Genomic DNA, 21953 nt, shown 5'->3' with positions numbered 1-21953 from the left:
GTGATCATCTAAGAGGATGAGGTACTGTTGGGGAGCACAGGTAGACGAACAACTGGCAGAAAAAAATTGTAACATTTGAAATGTTGCTAATTATCAGTAGCAAAAGCTATAGCAATGATGATGTCATTATAGCTAAGAGTCCAGCTAACTATTTTTACTCAGTGTGTTTTGAATCCAGTGATACATTGCTGTTTTCTTCGTGTTACGCTCCAGCGACAGTAACTATTGTTATAGGCAATATACAGGGCATCCCCCCGTGGAGAGATAAGGCGATGCCCATTAAAGCACTGAAGTGACCAGATATCCACGATTCATGAGTTAGGCAGCTCCGAACTGCAGGTGGCTTGCAGTTCCAGCCAAGGGTGGGGGTCACACGGTAAGTATTGAAGCACAGTGAAGATGTGACTGTCCAAAGTGGGGGCAGTAGCCTTCAGTCCCTGGTTAGAGGCGAGCAGGCACTTTCTGATGGATAAAGCAGTCTCAGCTCCCAGCTGTGGTCCTTCCTCATGAGTCGACTTTCTAGTTTGCTTAAATAGCATCCCAGGACACCCGCAACTGCCTCAGCCTAATAGCTGCCCATTCAATTACCCTAACATTCCATTTTACATAGGGCAGCTCCAAGAAGCTCTTTACCTGAAGACTGGATGACTAAGAGACAGATGCTTCATTATATAGCCATTATACTGCCTCCTTTTAATATTAATATTCTTGCTTCTCGTATCTGAGATGCCACTCGATCCATGGTCACTATCACCAACAAAGTGACGTGTCATTGGGAAAAGATCTCTAGCTGTGGGTAGAAGAGGGGGACAGGCAGTCTTCTGTTCTGACGCGGTGGCCAGTTAAGATGGCAAGCCTCCCTTCCCATAGGCTGGTCGCGCTGACAACATCTGACAGGCATGTTTTAATTTAATTAGGTTGAGGAGGTAAGAAAGAGCAGTTTTGGGGTGTGGTTTTCTTGGGTTGTGTGGAGATGCATAAAGGCATTTTTTTAATGGTGTTTTAGTTGGGCAATTACAGAGGTTGAGTAATTTAGTGTTTTGGGTGGGAAAAGTCAACATTACTGTCGGGGATGACGATGCAGGCTGCCAGGCAAAGAGGATGGCACAGTTGATGGGTACCTCCCGCTGGGAGACCCAGCCGCTAACAGGCACCCTCCTGGCACTGTCTGGGTGATTCTTGCCCTTTCCCACTCTGCCTGCTGTGTGCCTTGGGTACTTGGCACATGAGGAGTATGTCCTGAAAGTCAGGTGTGGGTTGATGTAAGAAAGAAAATGAAACAAAGCAGACGGTATTTCGCTTTTCAGGTTTTCACCCCGTGCTGGCTAGTTTTATGTTAACCAGACACAAGCTGCAGTCATCTGAGAGGAGGGAACCTCAATTTTAAAAAATGATTCCATAAGATATGGTTGTAGTGCATGTTCTTAATTAGTGACTGATGGGGGAGGGCCCAGGCCATCGTGGGTGGTTCTATCCCTAAACTGGTGGTAAGGGTTCTATAAGAAAGCAAGCTGAGCAAGCCATGAAGAGCAAGCCAATAAGCAGCATCCCCCATGACCTCTGCATCAGCTCCTGCTTCCAGGTTTCTGCTCTGTTTGAGTTCCTGTCCTGAGTTCCCTCAGTGATGGATTGTAACCTGGAAGTGTAAGAGAAATAAATCTTTTCCTTCCCAAGTTGCTTTTGGTTATGGTGTTTCATCACGGCAATAGACCCTAACTAAAGTACTTCTCAGTAGCAACTATCTCTCTTCCTATCTCTCTCTCTCTCCCTCCTCTCCCTCCTCTCCCTCCTCTCTCTCTCTCTCTCTCTCTCTCTCTCTCTCTCTCTCTCTCTCTCTCTCTCTCTCCAAAGTCCACAAGTTGCTTACTAATTGTTAATTATTTCAGGAAAACTTATTCTGGAGCAGATACAGGTTTTGATTTTAGAGCCTCCCTCCCCCTTAAACTAGAGACCCTAGATCTAACAGCATTTGTATTTGTAAATAAAGTTTTATTGGCAACCAGCTGTGATCATTTGCTCGTGTATTATCTAATTCTATTTGCCCTTCAGTGGCAGTGTGAATACTTACAGCAGGAGTCATATGACTGAACTGTTTGTTACCTGACTTTCACAGGGAGAGATTGTGGGTTCCCGCCTTTGACTATTATGTGATCTCTCAAAAACTAAGATCTTGGAGCAAAAAACAACCACAGGAATCATCTTGTCTCTTTTTCACAGACAAGGGAAGCAAATTCTTTTTATTGCCACAGCCAGTTTAATATTGTATTTTAAAAGAAGATGGGAAAACTGAATGTAATTTGAAGAAAATCAACAGTTATTACATGCCCTTAAGGAGAGTCAAGCTTTAAGATAGATTGGAAAGCTAACATTGTGACAATGGCCTCCAGGCTATTCAAAAACTTAGTATTTTCTATCTCCATATAGGAAAGGTTCCCCCCCGCCACCCAATTTGAACAATTCATATATTGGAATCAGGTTTCCGAGGATGATTAGAACCTGGAGATCTTTAAAACAGCGTAGGAACAGCTGTTCCAAATGACACAAGCTGAGAATGGCCACTATTGCCAGACAGCACCCCAACTCGTCTTTATTCTGTATCAGTTGGAAGCCAGGTATAGGTATCGTAGAAGCACATGAAGACCCCTACTCAACTACATACATATGTATGATTGTTACATATGTAACCTTGACTACACTCAAAATCATCTGGAGGCTTGGGAGTTGCCTGCCAAACATGGTAGAAGCATCTAGCACATGAGACGAAGAACCCCTTGATGACTGGGGTTCTGAAAGCAGTGGTAGAGCTATTACTGTAGGCCTTAAGGAACATCTTCAGCAATAATTTCTAGCACTTGTAGATTCAAGGAAAAAATGTGCAAAGTATCGATTTGTCACAGTACATGTCATGGTCTAATGCAGTCACTATTAATGGAAGTCAGCTTCAAAATTGTTGAACGTTTCTTGGTGGAAAGTTTTTCTAACTCTCAGATGCTACAAGCATTGCTGTGCGCTACATAAAGATGAATGCATCCTGCATGTTTGTAGACGAAAGCAGCCTATGCACTGTATGCATGCAGACTAAAGCATCCTGTGGACTGCATGTATATAGACTAAAGTACCCCATGTAATGCATATGTAGACTAAAGCACCCTGTGTGGGCTGCATGTATGCAGACTGAAGCATTTTTTGCACTGCATGTAGACTAAAGCATCCTGTGGACTGCACGTATTTAGACTAAAGCATCCTATGCACTACATGTAGACTGAAACATCCTGTGTGCTCATGTAGACTGGAGTGTCCTTTGTACTGCCTGTAGACTAAACGGGAAATACACAGTGACTTTATTTTAACCGCGAGCTCTGAAGGGTGAGGACTATGTATAAATCTCACTATTTCCAGTTCTTAGCATAGCCTTGCACATTGTAGATACAGGGAAAATAATCCTTTTAGAGCAATGGGAGCAGAGCCATGGTATCAGGTGCGCACTAAGCATACATTCAGAGAAAGCAGGACTGCTGCGAGCTAATTAAACACTCTTCTGCTGTCTGGGAGACAGTTACTTCCAGGTCTTGTTCTTACACTCTCCTGCCCTTCCCCCAACTCTAGCAAGTTCATCTCAGTTTGGATCTGCCCACAGGTAGCCACCATGCTTCAGCTGCATATTTCTGCAAGTTCACACTGTGTCTGGACAATAATGCTTGGAATTTATATTGAGCCTTTCATCTTTGAAGTTCAACGTTCTGGCTCTAATCTTTATGACGTCTTGCTGAAGTAGGAAGTCATTATTTTGATTTTAATTTTACAGGCAGAGGTGTGAACATATGACAGACATCCAGGTTCAAGGGTCAGTTCAGGGGCCCTGCACGAGTCAAAGCCGAGGTGGGAACAGAGATGGACGTTTCGCAACCCTAGATTAAAGTTTCCGTTTTCGCCCTTTTTCAACTCAAAGGCAGTGTGTCATTGTCTCCCCTTTCTCTACCCCATAGGAAAGAGAAATGAGCAGTGATTCTAGTTCATTCCAAATGCATTTAAAGACAGAGATGCAAATCAAGTTGCAAAGTCTAAATTTTCTAAAATCTTTTCTGAAGTGCTTCTAATGTCTTTGGTCCAATTGCTGGTTTTAACTTAACTTGAAGATATATATTGAAGATATGTACATATATAATCATTTCTCCCTTGGCCTGGCTGCTCTTAAGGTAGCTAATTGTCAACTGTCCATGGTTCCACAGGCTTACTTTGCCCTGATGATTATCAGCCACACGGAGGCTCTAGGCAGATGGCCTTTTCTCTGATCCTAATGCAGCAACAACACTTTCAAACTCAGGACTTTATCATTAAGGCGTGATGATGATTTGCAGGACAGTGCAGGGTTGTAATGCAGTTTGAAAACAAGTCTCTATGAATGGTAATAAAACCTAAGGAGGGGCTGGACAGGCCCATGAAAGAATTCATGTTAGATGAACCCGTAATATCTGCTTCCTTGAAGTATCTCGTTAGCATTTATCAAGCAGTTAATGGTCTCCAAACACTTGACAGTTAATCCATGGAACATCCTTTGGAGATAATTAAATATTCTGATCTGAACTTCCAGAAGCAGACACACCAAGCAGCCATGAGACTTGACTGGAAGGACAAGACAGGAAGCCGGTGTTGAAGTAGGCGATCAATAACTGCCTGTTCCTCGGAGAGATGCCTGTCCATGCAACTAGCTCTTCAGGACGCTCTTTCAGAGCCACCATGAAAACCCAGTCAAGAAGAAAACTTTTTAACTTTCACAAACTCATATTTGGTTCAATAAAAAAATGCACTTAATTTACATAAAAATTGTTCCTCGGTTGCTGCCAGACTTATTTGTGGAGACTAAGTGGGATGTTACCCACTCACTGGGTGAGCTTGGAGGTATAGGAACTTGGGCCCCCTCGCCTCATGCATTCTGAGGATCCTTAGGACGTCTAAGTGCATTTGCTGGAGGTCCGACTGTGGTGCAGAAGGATCCTTGTTCCAGTTCCTACAGCACCAGTGCCATTTTCGGAAACCCTCTGTACTGTGGTGCTGAGAGGAAGTATTGACAACATTATCCTGAGACATTTTTAAAACTGAAATGAATGATTTCTTTCTTTTGTAGACTCACTTAATACCCTTCTCTCCACTTCCAAATTTTCTTTAGTAGTACTTTATATCGATAATGCAGGGAGATCCAGGAGAGATTTTTATAGTGCATGCACCAAGATAAGACATAATCAATATATGAAGAAGGCTTAGAATAAGTGAATGTTTTCAACTTTGGAGGAAAGGTAAAGACTTACAGCTTTTTCTTACATTTGTTTTACTTGAAATTTTGTTTTGTTTTGTTTCGAGACAGGGTTTCTCTGTGTAGCCCTGGCTGTCCTGGAGCTCACTCTGTAGACCAGGCTGTCCTCGAACTCACAGATCGGCCTGCCTCTGCCTCCTGAGTGCTGGGATTAAAGATATGAGCCACCACAGCCTGGTGAAAGATTTTTAACAACACTAAACGCAGCAAACACATGTACTGCTGCAACCCAGGCCTGGGCGTGCTAGGCAAGTGCTCTACTACCGAGTCCCATTCCCCACCGCCCTTCCAAGGCAGGGTCTCTCCGTGTAGTTCGAACTGGCTTCCAACTACAAGGCTTCCTGCCTCTGCCCGCAAGTGCTGGGGTTACAGGTGAACCCATCATGCCTGGCTCTACTTTCTTGTTTTTTTTTTTCAGTGTGACTAAAATGTGACTTGAAAACAACCCTGGAGACAGAATTTTATAAAACAGTGTTAACCTGGAGAAGGAAGTTTCCTTTGACGGTTATTTTCTGAGGGTCAGTTTTTTGTTTTCTTGAAGTTTTCATTTTTATGGCATAGAAAATATGTTCAGTTAGTAACCTCTGACAAAGTCACGTCAGTGACGATGTTAGCAAGTCCCTCGTGTGTCAGCATTGTCACCAGACTTCCAAGAAGCTCGCTAGTTCCATTTCCATTTTGTGGCGGGATGAAAGTGAGGCGCTGGGAAACACACAGTAAGAAGGTCAGGCACTAATTTGCCGGAAGTCAGGATCTGAACGGGGCAATCCAGCTCCAGGCTGTTAACCAGTGTTTATAACAGTCGCCAAACAACCCTTTTGATCCCAGGGTGAAGCGGGAATGTTGAAGACACACGTCACAGGATAATTGGCTGTCTTAAGGAAGGCGTTTCAGTGAGGAAAGCCAGCAGAATTGCCTTCGATTATAAAATTTTTTCAACGTGAATAGTTACTTCTAGTCAGCAAGGACGCTTTCGCTCTGGGTCACCGGAAGGTCTGAATGATGAGGAGGGTCTGTCCTTTCCGCTGGCATTGAGAAGACAGGAGTAGAACGGTGTGAAGACAGGAAGCAGTAACTGTGGCTTCCAATGGCTTCCGTCCTTCCTGGGCAGGATGATTTTCCTGTACTGCTTTAGCACATACATCTACATGTGACATTTGCATGACAGAGGATTTCAAAGCGCCACACGCTACCCATCTCTCGGAAGATAACCATCCTGGCGTTTGGACCGGGTGTTGACCACTCACAGCCTCCCTGAGGCAGCCTCTTTACAAACTGCAGAGACAGGCTTTTCAAAGGCAAAGAAGCACCGTGAAGTGGAGTCTGGGAAAATCTGAAACTGAGCCCAGATGGCCTTGCTGTGAGGCCTTATCTCTGGGAGCCAGGGATGAAAGGTGAGAGACCGGGCAACCTCTTCCTGTTTATTTCCACCCTCCTGTCCTCTCTGTGACGCTTTGCCCCCAGAGCTGCCCTATTCTATTTCTTTTTCTGCCTCCTCCCTGCTCTCTCTGAAAGAGTCTGAGGCAGCCTGCTCTGGCAGAAATGCAGAAATACCATAGGCCACTGGAGGCGGGCAGGGTCCTGGAGCAGTACTGCACTAGCAATAGATGCTAGCAGAAGCCGGATTCTGCAGAGTCAGGCAGGGCTGCGTCTCCAGGCTGGAAGAGCAGTGCACACTTTGCAGAGGGAAGGCTGCTGGGGGCATGGCTAGCTTCATTTCTGGGACCTGTTTATGTACTTATTGTATTATTTAAAAACCAACTGTAGTGTTTCATCCCTTTCCTGAGATACTTGTTATGTTATTTACAGTAAATCTTATTATTGGGATCATCTAGAATAGCTTTTCCTTCCCTCCCCCTCTCCCTATCTTTCTGTCTCCCTCTTTCCTTCTTCCCTCCCTCCTTTCTTCCTTTCTTCTGTTCCCCCTCCATTTTGGCCAGAGGGTCTAAACTTCTGTATACCACTGATTACTGAAGAAAAAGAAAGTAAGAATTGGGGGAAAGGTAAATGCATAATTATATAAAATGAAAAGCAACAAATTGCTTCTGGGTTGCCAGATTTTATACATTTGTTGAATAAAATTGTTGAGACAAACAAGCATCATTTCCTCTCATTGTTTCACAGATAACAGGATGATGTAACCACGGAGAATGGGAAGCAGCAGCATCTTTCCTCAGAAACAATGCCTCGCACTGTTAAGTCTATGCACCCATTTACAAAGAAGTATTTAAAATTTATGAATGTAAGAAAATGATCAAGTAGTTTTAGTATTTTAGGTGATGAACACACCCTTCAGACACTTGTTTTTGCTGGAGGATTATCAGATTTAATCTACAACATGAAGGGACGTCCAGATGCCCACCTTCCGGGAACGATTTAAAAAGTCATGTTCAGTGTTCCAGATCTTTCCTCCCGTAACACATAAGAGGAGATGTCATTGCTGGTGTGATTCCATCCAAGGTGAAATATGCTTGGCAGGGTGATACTCGATGCCCGAGGCTACACAATAATTTGGAATCATTCTCTCACTGATAATGCCTAGGCTGTACCTTGAGAATCTGGGTGGGTGCTAGTCACGGGGTCAAGGGCTGGGGAAGCAAAGGGGTGAGGTGGTGGCAGATCTCAGTCTTGTTTTGACACATATGAACAATGAAATGTCGTCTTTGACCTTGGAAACCCTGCTTCACAAACCCCAGGCCCCTTAGTTAGTGAAATCTGTTCCTATGAGGACAAACGGGAGGCATCTGTTGTTCCTTGAAAATGCTCTCTGGAGTCTACCCCATTCCACTCAACCTGGTAAATAGTTTTCTTTGTATTCTTTCATCTTTTCATGATTCTAAGTGCTCCTGTGCTATCCTTGCCTGGCACCCAGGAACAATATTCTGCTTCACAGGGTTCCATTTGGTGTGAGCCCCAAGTCATAAAATAAGAGCGTTCCCCATACCAGCTTGTCAGCTGGCTCCCTCTCCCTGCATGGAATTTGAGCAGCCAATGGCAGCATCAAGCGATGGGGAGGGATATAAAGGGAAGCAGGGACCCTCGTGCAAGAGACAGGTGTCCTAGGTTGGCCCTCATCAGGGTAGACAGACACCATCTAGGAGAGGCCCACCAGGGGCAGATGTCGCCACATCTGCCTGCTTCAGCTGTGAACCAGGGTTTGAGGATCACTACTTAGACGCTGTTATGCCCCTTTACATTTCCCTAGCTGACACCCCAAACTCCAGTACCCCAGAGCGCAGGTGCGGATATAATAGGAGAGCTAAGCTCACATCCCTGAAGCTGGTTTCTAGATGGGCACAGCCATGCTCTTTGTTCCCTTTTCGTCCAGATGCTTTGCTGATATGGCTGTAACGTGCCCCTAGACCAGGATGCCCTGGGAATTGGTATGGAAATGCACTCATGCCTTTTTGCTTCCCATTTAGAAGCCCCCTAACTCAGGCATCTGTGGCGATGAGCTCTTCTGATTGGGCAGGGGTTCCTCAGGCCATAGGGAGAACATTAGGAATAGATGAGTGTTCCCTCAATAGCAGGTCATGGGAGAATACTCTAGACCACGGCCTGATTAACAAGAATGAAATTCTCGGGAGTCTAGTAGAGATTCAAATGAATGGGACGCAAGGGCCACGCCTAAAGTTGCTCTGATTGGACTTCACCCAGATGTGAAAGCTTGTAAACTTCAAAGGGCAAGGCAAACATTTGTTGATTTCCTGAACAAGTTTGTGGGAAGCATCTTTGCCCTTCTTCTCCAGAATGGTACCTTAGGCGGTAAGGTGGACATTTTACAGCTGCAGTGCCCACAGGGCCAAAGTCAAGTTTCCTCTGCAAGTTTTCCCTCCCGAGCTTTCAGTTGTTCTCAGTGCCAAAGACAGAGGTGCATCTGAGAGCAGGAGTGGGGGAGGGGAAGCAGGGGAGGAGAAGGATGGGGTGGGGAGTGTGTTGGTGAAACAAGAGGCAGGGTTTTTAAATGTCCGGGGTTGGCAACGTTGCTCCCTCTCCCTCCTCCTCCTCCTCCTCCTCCTCCTCCTCCTCCTCCTCCTCCTCCTCCTCTTCCTCCTCCTCCTCCTCGGAGGTTAGTATGTTTAATTATTAAACACAGAAGCTTCATCAACCTTTGGACTCCTTGGAGACAACCAGCAATTATCTCAGATTCTGTTCCCACTGCCACCCCTCCCCAACTTCAAAGGGAACTCATTACCAGGCCCCAAATTCTTCAAATTACTTTCCCATCATCTCAAATGATGTTTCTAAGTAGTTCATAATGAGAGTCTAATCTAGCCTTCAGATTACTAAAGAAGCTCACAGAAGATGGACTGCGATAAAATTATCCCAACTTGGGGTGATTATCTTCGGATCATTCCTCCCAACAAGATCTTAGTCACTGGTTTGTTAGAATCTTAGGAGATATTTTATGTACATATATTTACAAGAATAATTTATACAGACTTCTCCCTGGCTCTTATTTGCAAATTAACATCCAAATGAGGCTTCTCAAAATGAGCTATTTTATGTCTTGCAGATGAATAATTAAAAATGTATATTAAACTGGAACGAATGTGATGGGCCTGTCTTTGAGGTTGCCAGTAAAATATAGTCGCCTTTGTTTTATGGAGGATTGTATTTCATATAAGGAAGATCAAGATGCCCCAGAGCCCTCGAGCCTTTATTAATAGTCACAAAGCTTAGCTCATTAATTTGATCAATGTCAGGTTTGCCCTTGACATCAACAACAACAATAAAAAAATAAAAATAAAAAAAGAAGAGACATAGTTATCACATTTTACGTTTGTTACTTAAGATTTTTTCCAATCACTATTTGCATGAGTACTTGATAACACACGTTAAAAGTAAGCCAGGTAGAGTCAGTGGTAAGGATTTTCTGAAAATCATCTTTATATAGATTTAAAAGCTCTCATGCATCTGTCAGGCTGAGCCTTTATTGTCTGATGCTTTTCCCTCAGCTGCCTGCCCTCACAAGCAGGCTCCCATCTTGGGGCAGGTGAGGTAGGCTCTCTGCTCCTTACCATGTCCTTACAGCTTGCAAAGTGCGATGGGAGGATGCAGTACAGGGATGTATGTATACCAGCAGCTGCCTGCAAGCATTTCAAGCTTTACAGGGACAGACAGCGACTGAGCTACCACAGCAATTCCAATGCAGAGAGATAGAGGGCAGGAGGAGAGGCCAAGTTTGTAATAGCAGCATGAGCAGAGGACTCTATCACAACCTAATCAGGCAGCATCCATCACCCGTGTCAAAAAGACCAGGAAGGTAAGTCAACAGAGAAGGAACACAGAGTAGAAACTATAGCTCCGCTTGCTATAGATTCTGTAACAAGGGACCTACAGATCATGACCTGCTCATTGTTGCCTCTACTTTATCTTTCCTATTATACTTTTGTTCTGATTTTGTGCAAAACCAAAAAAGTCACTTAGGGACATAAATCAGGAGAGGTTACATGTCACCCAGCTGTGGGGGAGCCGAGTCTTTCCAGAAAGGCGTGAAGGTTGTTGCGACACCTGTCATGTTCTTGTTCATGTCTGTCTATCTTTCCTTCCCTGCGCGGGATCAGGTGCCATAAAAATGGAAACTTTGACATGTGATCACATTAATTTTTAACCCTGAACTCTTGGCACCAGAGACCAAATCACTGAATAGAAATAAGACTTAGTCATCTATTCCCTAGGAAGAAGTAAAGAGTCTTGTAAAAGAAGAGAGGGCAATACAGGTAAAATGGAAGAAAGGCAGGCAAGAGGGCTCTTCTCATTCCTTTCTGTTCTTGGGGTGTCAGGTCAGAGACAGTCTTCAGTGTCCTGGCCACTTATTAATTAGAAGGACATTATACACAAATAGATGAGGACCAGATAGTCAGAATGGGCTAGGAGTTGTGGGGAAGACTCAAACAATGTATTATTGACATGAGTATGGCCATGTCAGGGACCCCAATACCTCAGACCCATGGGAATGGCAAGGTCTTCCCCGGGTCAGGTTCAGGAATGGCAAAGCCATCCCCTGGTTGAGGAGTACCGAGGTTGAGAGTGTGTGCAGGAAGTACCAAGTGCAGTTTCCCTGGGCGACAACAACCTGAGAGACCTGCGGAGACTAGGTAGCCCACATCCTCATTATCTGTGTTCTATATAATAGATATGCCAAGTTCCCAGGCTGACGTTGGTCTGTCTCCAGCAGAACACACGGCCCAGCTGATCCCAGCTTTTCAATGTCTGTTATCTCTCCATTCCTTGTTACCCAAGTTAAGTCAACCCCAAAGCTGTGTTAATCTTGGCAGGAAGTAGAAAGAAAGAAGAAAAATCTTTTCTTATCAAATAAACCATCTGTCAAATGGATACTGCTTGAAGTTTGTGCCTTCACTGAGCCAGTCCTCCTGAGATTCCTGCTTTCTGGAAACTCCAAGCAGAGAACAGCAACCATTGCCACTGTAAGAAGCAAAAGGAATGTGTGTTTGCATGTAATGTGGGCTTCTTATCACTCACGTCAGAGGAAAACCATATATAGCAAAACTAAGTTGTTTCCAAAAGCCCCGCTGCTTTCTCTTAAATGCTTTGCTTGACACAGACACAATTGTGTGTCCTGTTGCTTCTATAGGGCTCCAGTTGTTTGCAATAACTGGCCAGATGTGGTAGTTTGAAAATAATTGGCCTCCACAAACACACAGGGAATGGCACTATTAGAAAGCATGGCTTTGTTGGAGTAGATATGGCCTTGTTGGAGGAAGTGTGCCACTCTGAAGGTGGGATTTGAGGTCTCATATATGCTCAAGTCACGTCGAGTGTCTCAGACCACTTCCTGTTGCCTGCAGATCAAGATGTAGAACTCTCAGTTCTTTCTCCAGCACCATGTTTGCCTGCACGCCACCATGTCACACCATGACGATAATGGACTAGACCCCTGAAGCTGTAAGCCACCCAACTAAGTGTGTTCCTTTATAAGAGTCCCCGTGGTCATGGTGTCTCTTCACAGCAGTAGAAACCTTAACTAAGACACTTAACTAAGAGAAGTTAGAATCGTCTAACATCATTAGTGTCATCTCTCTGATTAGTCCTGATGATTGAAAGACTCTGAACCAAATCCCGAAAAACCAGAATAGCAGAGCAAATAGGATTGTAAACTGCTTTAATGCCTATACAGCAACTCAACCAATGGCGATAAAATGCTGACAATGGAAGGTTTGCAGGGAGTTGGAACGGTCATCAGAAGTCACTAGTGGATGCCTACATGCAGAAATTTGGAAGAAGATTCTGGTGCATGGCCAAATGCTATTCCAAGGACCGAGAGAAACTGCTTTGTCTATTGCTGATTCCTGTGTGAAATTTGAATGTCCCTACTGTAACCTTATTTTTAGTAAGCCCTTGTGAGGCTCTTCTGGGTTTGCCACTTTACTCATTTCCTTACCTTGGAATATAAGATCACAGCCAATTTACCTTTCCCCCAAAGTTGACTTTTGGGTTTTGTCTTACTCCCTCAACAAAGGGTTTGTAGAATGGGTCTTGGCCTTCCCTGTATCTTTTGTTCCTTGAAAGACATACCTATTCTTTGTCATTTACTAGCTTTGAAACAGATGGCAACAAAACTTGAAACTGTGGCAAAATTAAAACACTCTGCAGTATGAAGTCGCTGGGTTATAACTCCCAAATGTGCTATTTCCTGAGTTTTCATAAGTCCTCTGTGCCTTCTTCTCTCTACACAGTAACACGGTGGGCCTCCAGGGTAAGGGTCTCATCATGTCTCTGAGCATTCCCGTTCTGGTGATCTCAGCTTGTCCCTTTCACTCTTCTGCATCCTTCTGTGGGGCCCTGACACACGAGCACAGCAGGCACAGCCGTGAGCAATGACTGCCAAGGCCAGTAGGATGATCGTGTTAGCGTATGTCGAGGGTGGGATACAGGCTGCAGAAGTAGAAGCACCCATTAAAACGCCTAGTACAAGTGTTGGACAGCTAGCTCAGGGACCAAGAGCACATACTGTCCTGGCAGGGGACCTGGGTTCTATGCTTAGCACCCACATCAGGCGCTCATAGCTGTCTGTAGCTCCAGTTCCAGGAGATTTGATTCCTCTCTGACCTCCTCGTACATAGACACATGCATGTGCACACAAACAAAAACAAAGAAATGCCTATGTAGAATTTTGCTATGGTGGTGTCTCTCCCAGGGACCTGAACACAGAATCACATGGCCTGAAATGGAAGGGCCGCCATGTTGCTGGGGGTAGATCCTCCCGGCCACCTGGGAATGCCTATGCTCCGTTACTAAGTCTATTCAATGTGCTTCCCTGTCTTTCAATGGGCTCCTTCCTATAGGTTCCTCAGTCTTCTGATGAGAACGACCAGACTACACGGCCTCCGACAGTGGGTAAAACATGGTCTCGTTCCCAAGAGGATGTTCAGCCCTCAAGAGACTTGCATCAAGCTCAAGTTATCAATTCAGCTTTGGGGAAAGCTGATCCGTAAAAGAGATGGAGGAAAGTCAGGCTAAATCTGAGATCCCAGTTCAGCTACCCACGCTGCTTCCCGGGTTTGAAACAGTAATATCTACCTATTGACCCTTTGCTTCACAATTGATTTCTGAGCATAGTGCTTCCCATTAGAAACTGTATAACTGTGGTTTTGTGTCCTGACTGACTGTGAAAGCCTACAGTATGAGCCATGTGCTCCTGATGCCAAGGACCCTCGGATGGGTTGCTGACTGCTGCCTGTGGTCCTGTCACATCATGGGCATGCCTCTCCAAAGGCGTTGGCCTCATTCTTTCACAGAGAAAATCATCAAGTTCTGGTCACTTTTATATAAATGCCCAGAATGTAGTGGGATCTAAATAAATGAGATTTCTTGATTTTGGACTTTCACGTTGAGTTGGTATATGGTAAATCTTAATGGGAGTATTATTAAAAATAGAGTCGAATGTAATGTAATGCAAGGTACTAGTATCTTAAAAAAGTTTCTTCTCTGCAGAAAAAAAGTAAAACCAAACTGCAGATGTCAAGAATGTGTTAGAGGAAGATAAGAGCCAATTTGCAGGAAGTAAAACATTTCCTTTGTCAGCTGCTAAGTGTGTGCTTGATTCTGAAAGCCCAGTTGTCAGTCAGGGACCCACAGGCCCAGCTGCTCTGACTAGGATTCTCTTTGTTCCTATTTTTTCCTGCTTCTTTCTTCCAAACTCACCCACTGTCTCTCACAGCCCATTCCATCTTGATTGCACGTCTCCGAGTCTTCAGGCATTTCTGAAATCCAGTGCTGCAGTCTCCAGCGGTGGCATAAGGTGTTCCCAGCAGCTTCCTTGCTGTTAGCTGTGGAGTCCTGCCTGGAGGGAGTGGATTTATGATTCAGTGTTTGGAAACTACTCAGAGATCCTCATGCGAAAGGCAAGATCCGAGTGCACTGAGCCATTGTTTCCGTGTATTCGTCTTTGTCAAGCTCCTGGTGCCGTGACAACATTCACTAAGTAAATAATAAGCGGAATGAAGCTCACTTCCTTCTCCATTTTAATAATGTACTATTCATACTCTTTTTTTTTTTCTGGAACAAAGAATCATTGTAGGAAGTTGCTCTGCCAATATTAGCCTGATATCTTATTGCAGGCAGAAGAAAGAGATAAAATGGCATGGCGCAGGAAAACTGATAAAAAGTCTCCTTTCAAAACAAAAGCGAAGAAGGCAACAGCACAAACTAGGAAAAACCAAGGTGCAGTTTAAAGCTATTAAAGGAACGTGGATGTATGTACTCAGCTAGTCCAGTACTTGTCCTGGTTATAAAATGCTGAGCTGCCCAGAGGAAAATCATAATTATAGTTTCCTGAGCAATTCTCTGTTGTTTTTGGAAGTCTATTGTTCTCTGGTGTGATCAGGGCCTTAGGAGAGGCTGATGGAGATATTTAGCAGAAAGAACTGTTGCCAAGCATTTCCAGTGGGAATCTAGCTACCAAATATTTTTCCCAAATTATAGAAAATTGCCATTTGTGGAGTCCACACTGCATTTAACTTCTTAATTTAGGATTAGACATCTGTAACTTATTGTTAGGACATCCGGAGAGCTTGCAAAACCCTGCAATATGAATATATCTCTCAGTTCTGTCCTATAGCATCTCTGGCCCCGTGTATAAGGGGTCGCGGATGGCCAGAAGAAGCGCTCTGTAATTTTCCGGCTGAAAAGCTGAGGTCCGCGCCAGTGCAGAGTTGATACTTTTTCACCCAGATCCGCCACCACTTGACCAAGGACGCTGACAGTGATTACCCTGCAGCCTGCTGCACTTAATCCCAGCTGGATCCTGTGGAGCAGAGATCAAGATTTCTCAGTCCTCAGCTTAGCCAAAGACTAACAGCAGGGCAGTCGAGGAACACAAGCTTTGGAAGCCATGGTTCCTACTGTTCCTCTCTCTCCTGCTGTTCACACACAGGTGGCATGGATGAGTGGGTCTTAAATTACGGATATAAGGATCATTTCATGACCAATACAGCCAAAAAAGCTTAGGATTTTTTGAAGGTTCCAGAGATGTGGGAAGAAATTAGGATCATTTTTTTTCCCTTTTGTAATCTGTTTATATTTATTTCAGTTAGGCCGGAGATTGCTTCCAAGAGAAAGCTACATTGAAGATGAACCTTGAAGAATGGCAAAGATGATCCTGGGCTAAGATCCAAGAGGCTAAGAGAGCAGTGTGGGCAAAACAGAGCCAGGAGAGTTGATGGCCTTGCAGTCCCCAGAAGCACAGGGGAAGCTAGAGAAAAGTCTAGAAAACCCACTCGACAGGTTGTTGGCATTGGTGGTGCTCTCTCTGCAAAGTCATCTCTGACATGCACCGCTGGACTGAATGCAATTTCTCTACACCTGGAGATGCTCTGCTCCTCTTCCAGGGTGGCCCTCTCTCTCTCTCTCTCTCTCTCTCTCTCTCTCTCTCTCTCTCTCTCTCTCTCTCTCTCCAGGTCTTTAAACGAGGGAATATTTCTCACTTTAGAATGGTCTTATGTGAGAAGTCAGAGCAGACTAAACATTAATCTTTGCTGAGTATTAATAGTTTCGCTACAGTGGGAAAGTTGGATTTCCTGAGAAAATACACTTTTGCAATATTCCTTTAGCTGTCTCCATTCTCTTTCTTTTTCCATTTTATTTATTTATTTATTTATTTATTTATTTTTAATGTGCATTGGTATTTTGCCTGCATGTATATCTGTGTGAGGGTGTTGGATCCCCTGGAATTGGAGTTACAGACAGTTGTGAGCCACCATGTAGGCGCTGGGAATTGAACCTGGGTCCTCTGTAAGAGCAACCAGTGCTCTTAACTGCTGAATCATCCATCTACCAAGTCCCAGTTGTCTCCATTATTAAGTTGACGATTATGAACCTAAATTTTTAACGTAGTTTTTTATTGATTCTGAGAATTTCACATCATGCATCCCTAACCCCACTCATTTCCCAGTCCATCCACGTTTGCCCTTTACCCTTGTAGTGTAAGGAAAACAAACAAAAACAGAAATAATAAAAGTAAGATAAAAATAAAAAGTAGAAAAATAAAAAAGTTCAAATAAGAATATTAATTAAAAAACAAACAAACAAACAAAACCCAACCAACCAAACTAACTAGCAAAACAAAACAAAATAAAAAAAAAATTAAGAAAAACACATGACCTCTTTGTCCTGGTGGCTTTGGGAGCTGCTGTGTGTCATATAGTATAGCCTTTGTTCAAACAACTGTCCTTGCAAATGTTCCTTGTGGAGCGTGTTGTTGGTCACGTTTAAGGCCTTTGGCTTCGGGTACACCATCTGTACCGAACCCTGGCTGAAACACATAGGAGATCCCGCTGCTGCCCGGAGTCATGGAGATCCTGCAGCTGTGCTTCCACAGGGCCCGTGCCCACACATGCTCCATCCAGCAGGTCATAGGTGGGTAGATATTGGGGAGTGTCCACTCAAAGCCCTGGATGCGTGTCTAGGTGGTAGCTGGGTTGTTCTGACCCTGCTGCTGAGACTACCCCTCATCAGGTGAGGGGTGGGGCCAACGTTCCCAAGTGTGGAGGAGAGGCAGTTCTCCTATTAGGCGTGGGGTCATCAGGGTTCATTATCCCTGGGTTAGTGAGGAGTAGGGCCAGCTGAGCTCAGCCCTCCTGTGTCTGTATTGAGGTCCGTGGCACCTGGTATGGATGCCCAGGGTCCGTGGTGACATCTGGACCCACGCTGCTGTTGAGGACCGTGTCTGGGTCCATGATCTTACCACAGCTGGGATTTGTATTGGTGTTCATGACCCCTGTGGTGGCATACCCTTTGTTTGAAGCTCCGTACAGAAAAAAGACTTTGTCTTGGGCACTCTTGTTTTCTTAATTTTCCAGATAGTGGTTGATAGGCACTCGAAAAATCTTTCCCTTAAATGATGCCTTCAAACATTATGATTATCTTCAAAGGCCTCCGAAGAGCCCAGATGACTGTCCTAAGGTCACCAAGGAAATGGATAACCAGTGCGGGAGCTTGGAATTACAGAAGGATCAGAAGAAAGGGCCAAGTGAGTTAGTACCTTTTGGGTTCACCTGAAAGGACAATTGCTAAAAGCACCAAGTAGGCTCTGTTAGGTGATTTGCTTGCATAAGGCATCATGGAGTGATAGTGAAGGCATAAGCAGAACCCTTGCACTTGTATTACACAAAGATTATATTGGAAGAAAACCTGAACTTGGAGCCAGAGAGCACGGCGCCTCACTCTAGAAATTGCTACATGTCTGCGGGAAAGTCTCTGATCTTCAGGTTCTTATCAGCGCCCACAAAGCCATTTCGTTCATTTGCCTTGCCTTGCAGAGCTGTGGGGTCAGTAGGGTAATGAGGATGTGAGGTGGTAAACTGCAGAGTCCTTCCTCTTCCCCCTCCTCTTCCTCTTCCTCATCCTCCTCTTCTTCTTCCTTCTTATCAGAAGGGTGCAGGAAGTCGGTTGTTCTGAATGCTTCTCTGAATTTTTGCTCTCCGGTTGAGTGATGGCTGCAGACCTTTAGCTCTCTTGATCTGATGTGCAGTCCACTGATTGCCCTCTGCTGCTGTATTCTAATCTGACACAGAACACAGTTCAAACTGGGAGTAGAGAAATGTAAGGCTGTAAAAGTTTGTCCTTGACTGCGTGCATGGTACCCTCTGGTGTTTAGCGTCGCTTTATAGAGTTCGTCTCCAGGTTGTTCTGGCGTACGGCTTTTGGACAGTGCATGGAAGCATCCCGTGACAGATTCTGGCATTCTGCTGAGTACTGAGAGGACAGGTGAGCATTGTCCCCTAGCACAATCTCCCCTAGCACGGTTCTCTGCTCTCTGCATGTGGTGAAAGACCCAGGTGACTTTCTTTCCCTGTAGTTCAGTCTCCGGGAGAGGAGGAAGGGCACGCTCACCAACTGTATTCCCGCCCTCAGCGTTTTGATGAAATGCGAATCTGATAGAAATTTGTCACTCCTTGGTGGCCCTTTGTCTTGGTTCATGACAGGTTTATTATCTTTGATCTACAAAGCCCAGAGAGTAGAGGGCGGTGTTCAATTTCATATACCAGGTACAATTCACTTTGATTATCTTCTTGGAATTGGCCCCACGCTCAAGGAGGAGGGGCTGTTGCCCCAGATCACCTTGGATCTTGGACAGCCTTGCAACCACAGAGTGCACGTGTAACTTAGTCATCCAGGATTTGTCAGGAAGGTGCCGTATTTTGCTGAGTTGTGATTTCCTGACACACTCCCACTGTGTGTGTGTGCGCGCACTTGGTAGATTTATACTTCTGACAGGGAGATAACTATAAAATGTAAGATGTATAACCAGCCAGGACTGGAAACCCCGCTGTATCATTTGCTCTACTGAAACTGGTCCTACATAAATCTCCCTCTTTGCATAATGATCTGTGGATGGGAAAACTAGAAGAACAATGTCAAGCGTGAATCGGCCACAGCGCCTTCCATAGTCTCGAGAGTCAAGATGTTTTCCTACATTTCAAGTCTTCCTCCCTAAAATTTGGCTATGTTGCTGGGGTCCTGTTTAGTGCATCATTCAGGTTATAAACTAGTTGGGCCATTGTGGAATTAAAGGTTGACAAAACTAGCAAGCAGCGAAGCACAGAACTCTGTAGCCAGACTTTTGCTCAAGTGCGCTGGAAAGCACGCGCGAACCCGTCTCTCCATTCCACTTGTTACACTAAAGGCAGTGGCCAGCGGGAGAACTGGGGCTTAGGAGCCTTATGCAGCACAATACTTTCAGGTTTCCTTTGTGCTCCTCTGAGGATCTGTAAAGACTAGGACTGTCTCCTTGAGAACAATGAATGTAGTTGTGAAGGGTTCATGAATTACCCATGGATTTAGGATTAAGAATTAATATATGGGAGACATGGATAAGTGAATGTGTAGTTATGTTGGGGTAGTGTTCTCTCTCTCTCCCTCTCTCTCTGGCACAGAGAACTGTGGGACCTGGAAGAGGAAATACCCCACTTTTCACTTTCCAAGTAGGAGAGGACCCTACTTTCTCACCAGCAGCCTAACATGTGCCTTGGCTGCTGTTCTTCAAAAATGGGGCCAGATATTTGCTGTCCTGTCAGGTGCTTTTAAGGTGGGTGTAAGGGAAGGCAGAAGAAAAGGAACATTCTAGCCAGCAAGAAGAATGCTGGTTTTGAGATTAGGGACTCAGGATCTTGTCGTTCCTGGTTCATCAACGACTTGTGTAAAGTGTACATTTGTTAACCTCTCCAGGCTTCAGGTCTTAATGTAGCTCAGTGTAGATGGGACACGGGCAAGACCCTGGGGTTCTGTCCCCAACACCACAGAAGACGGAAAAAGACATATCAATTACATCAACCTCGTGGCCAGGGAGGTGACCTTGTGCTGGGAGGGAAGAAGGGGTAATGTTAAAAAACAATAAAGCTCAAAAACCATATTGTTTTAGAAATACAACACATTGTCATTACTATATCAACCTGCTACAGAGATATTTTAGAAACTGACAAATGTAGGCCTCCAGTTGTGTCTAGAGCATCATGTGGTTTTTCGGAGGTGGGAGGGCAATTATGGCCAGAAAACAAAACAAAACAAACAAACAAAAAACCTCCATGGCACCCATTTGTGACCTCAGTTTTGGAGATGAGTCCAGTATAGAAAACCTCTTCAAAAATCTTCAATGTGTTGGCAAGAGTCAAATTTATAAATTTAGAGATGGCACTAAATAAGAAACTATAAACTGGCAGTTTGATTATTGGCATGAATTTATTTGCTTTACTCAGATACAGGTTTAAAAGAACCCTAGGACTAAACCACCCATTTCCTCTTTCTTGACTTCTTGCATTCCAACTGAGAAGCAGCTGAGGCTTAGCTGGCAGTCAGGCAGAGAGTAAGGTGGTGGGCATGGGAATAAGGACAGGGTATAGGGAGCTAGAGTACCAGGTTTGAGTCTTGACTCCTTGCTTCACCCAAGTGGCTCTGGCATAGTGGACTGTCTACTCGTACCAGTCAGTGTCTCAGATTCTTCATTAGGAATTCAGGACAGCTCTAAGAACTCCTGGTAAACGTGAAGGCTCAGCCATAGACGATACTGTTTTTAATTGCCATTCCCCTAAATATACGTGTTTGCTAGTGAAAAGAGCAGAGGGGAGGAAAGATACCATACTGCATTCTTACAAATCGCCTGCCTCTCTCGCTTCTTCGTTAAGCACACGTCGGAGTGTGTGGCTGCCTGGGGTTGACTGAGAAGGGTATGTCTAGAAAAAACTCATCAAAACAGAGCCAAGAGTTCTGCTCTGGTTGCAGAAGGGAAGGCAATCTTCAATGGTGATCCCCCCACCCCCAATCTTATACTTAGCAAATTTTTTCCAGAACTGTTTGATTTCCCAAGGAGCTTTCACACACATCCCTTCTTCTGTAAGGTGAATACCCATCACTCTCTGTCCATTCTTTCTTGCCTCACCCCTCAGACTTCTTCCTGCTCAGTATTCACTGCTGTCATTTCTGTTCCGATATGGCAGCTGCCCACGCAGATGGATCCCGGTGGGTCAAAAGAGGCATTGTATCCATAGGAACCAGAAAAGAACCAGGCAGTATCTGCTTTCTGAGCCATGTGCGTGCAATGCGGCCAGACTGGATAATGAAGGCATTTTGTTCCAGGTATGACACTCAGGGACAGACAAGACGGAAGCTGTCAGCTCCATGGAGATACTGGCATGTAAGAGGACACCCAGCAGGAGCTACTAGGGTCACTCACCCTCTTCTAACCGTTCCCAGCATCCTGACCATGCTCCAGCAGCCCTGCAGGCTGGATACATCAAGCAAACTTGAAAAACGGATCCTTGAAATGGGGGCTTTGTTTTTCATACAACAAACATGTACTAAACACATGCCGAGTCCTAAGGGAGCACCCAGACAAATAAGACATGGCTTCTACTTTAAGTAATTACTAGTGTAGTAGAAAAGACAGATAAATAAAAATCATACTGTGATAAATACTATTTGAAGTAGTGAGTCCTCCCTAAACTCAACACAGTGTAAAAGTCATCCTTAATCTGAGTTGTACCAGATGCTCCAGATTCTCCTACCAGGAGAAGATAAGACGGGCATTTCAGGCAGAGGCTCTGGCAAGAGGAAAGGTGCGGAAGCCCAAGGAAGCCAAGGGCCTGTGAGTGTCTGCTGGGGCGAAGGTTGGCATGGGCCAGAT

The 21953-nt window shown here is 44.7% G+C and overlaps 1 pseudogene; it reads right to left on the bottom strand.

The window, feature by feature from the left end:
- The window catches only part of LOC130887202 (60S ribosomal protein L27-like), a 66652-nt pseudogene extending 49105 nt beyond the window's left edge, over positions 1–17547 (bottom strand).
- Between the last annotated feature and the right edge of the window lie 4406 nt (positions 17548–21953).

Source organism: Chionomys nivalis, chromosome 15, assembly GCF_950005125.1.
Source record: "Chionomys nivalis chromosome 15, mChiNiv1.1, whole genome shotgun sequence".
Taxonomy (NCBI): domain Eukaryota; kingdom Metazoa; phylum Chordata; class Mammalia; order Rodentia; family Cricetidae; genus Chionomys; species Chionomys nivalis.
The sequence above is the reverse complement of the archived record's forward strand: the minus strand, read 5'-3'. Positions and strand labels throughout refer to the sequence as shown.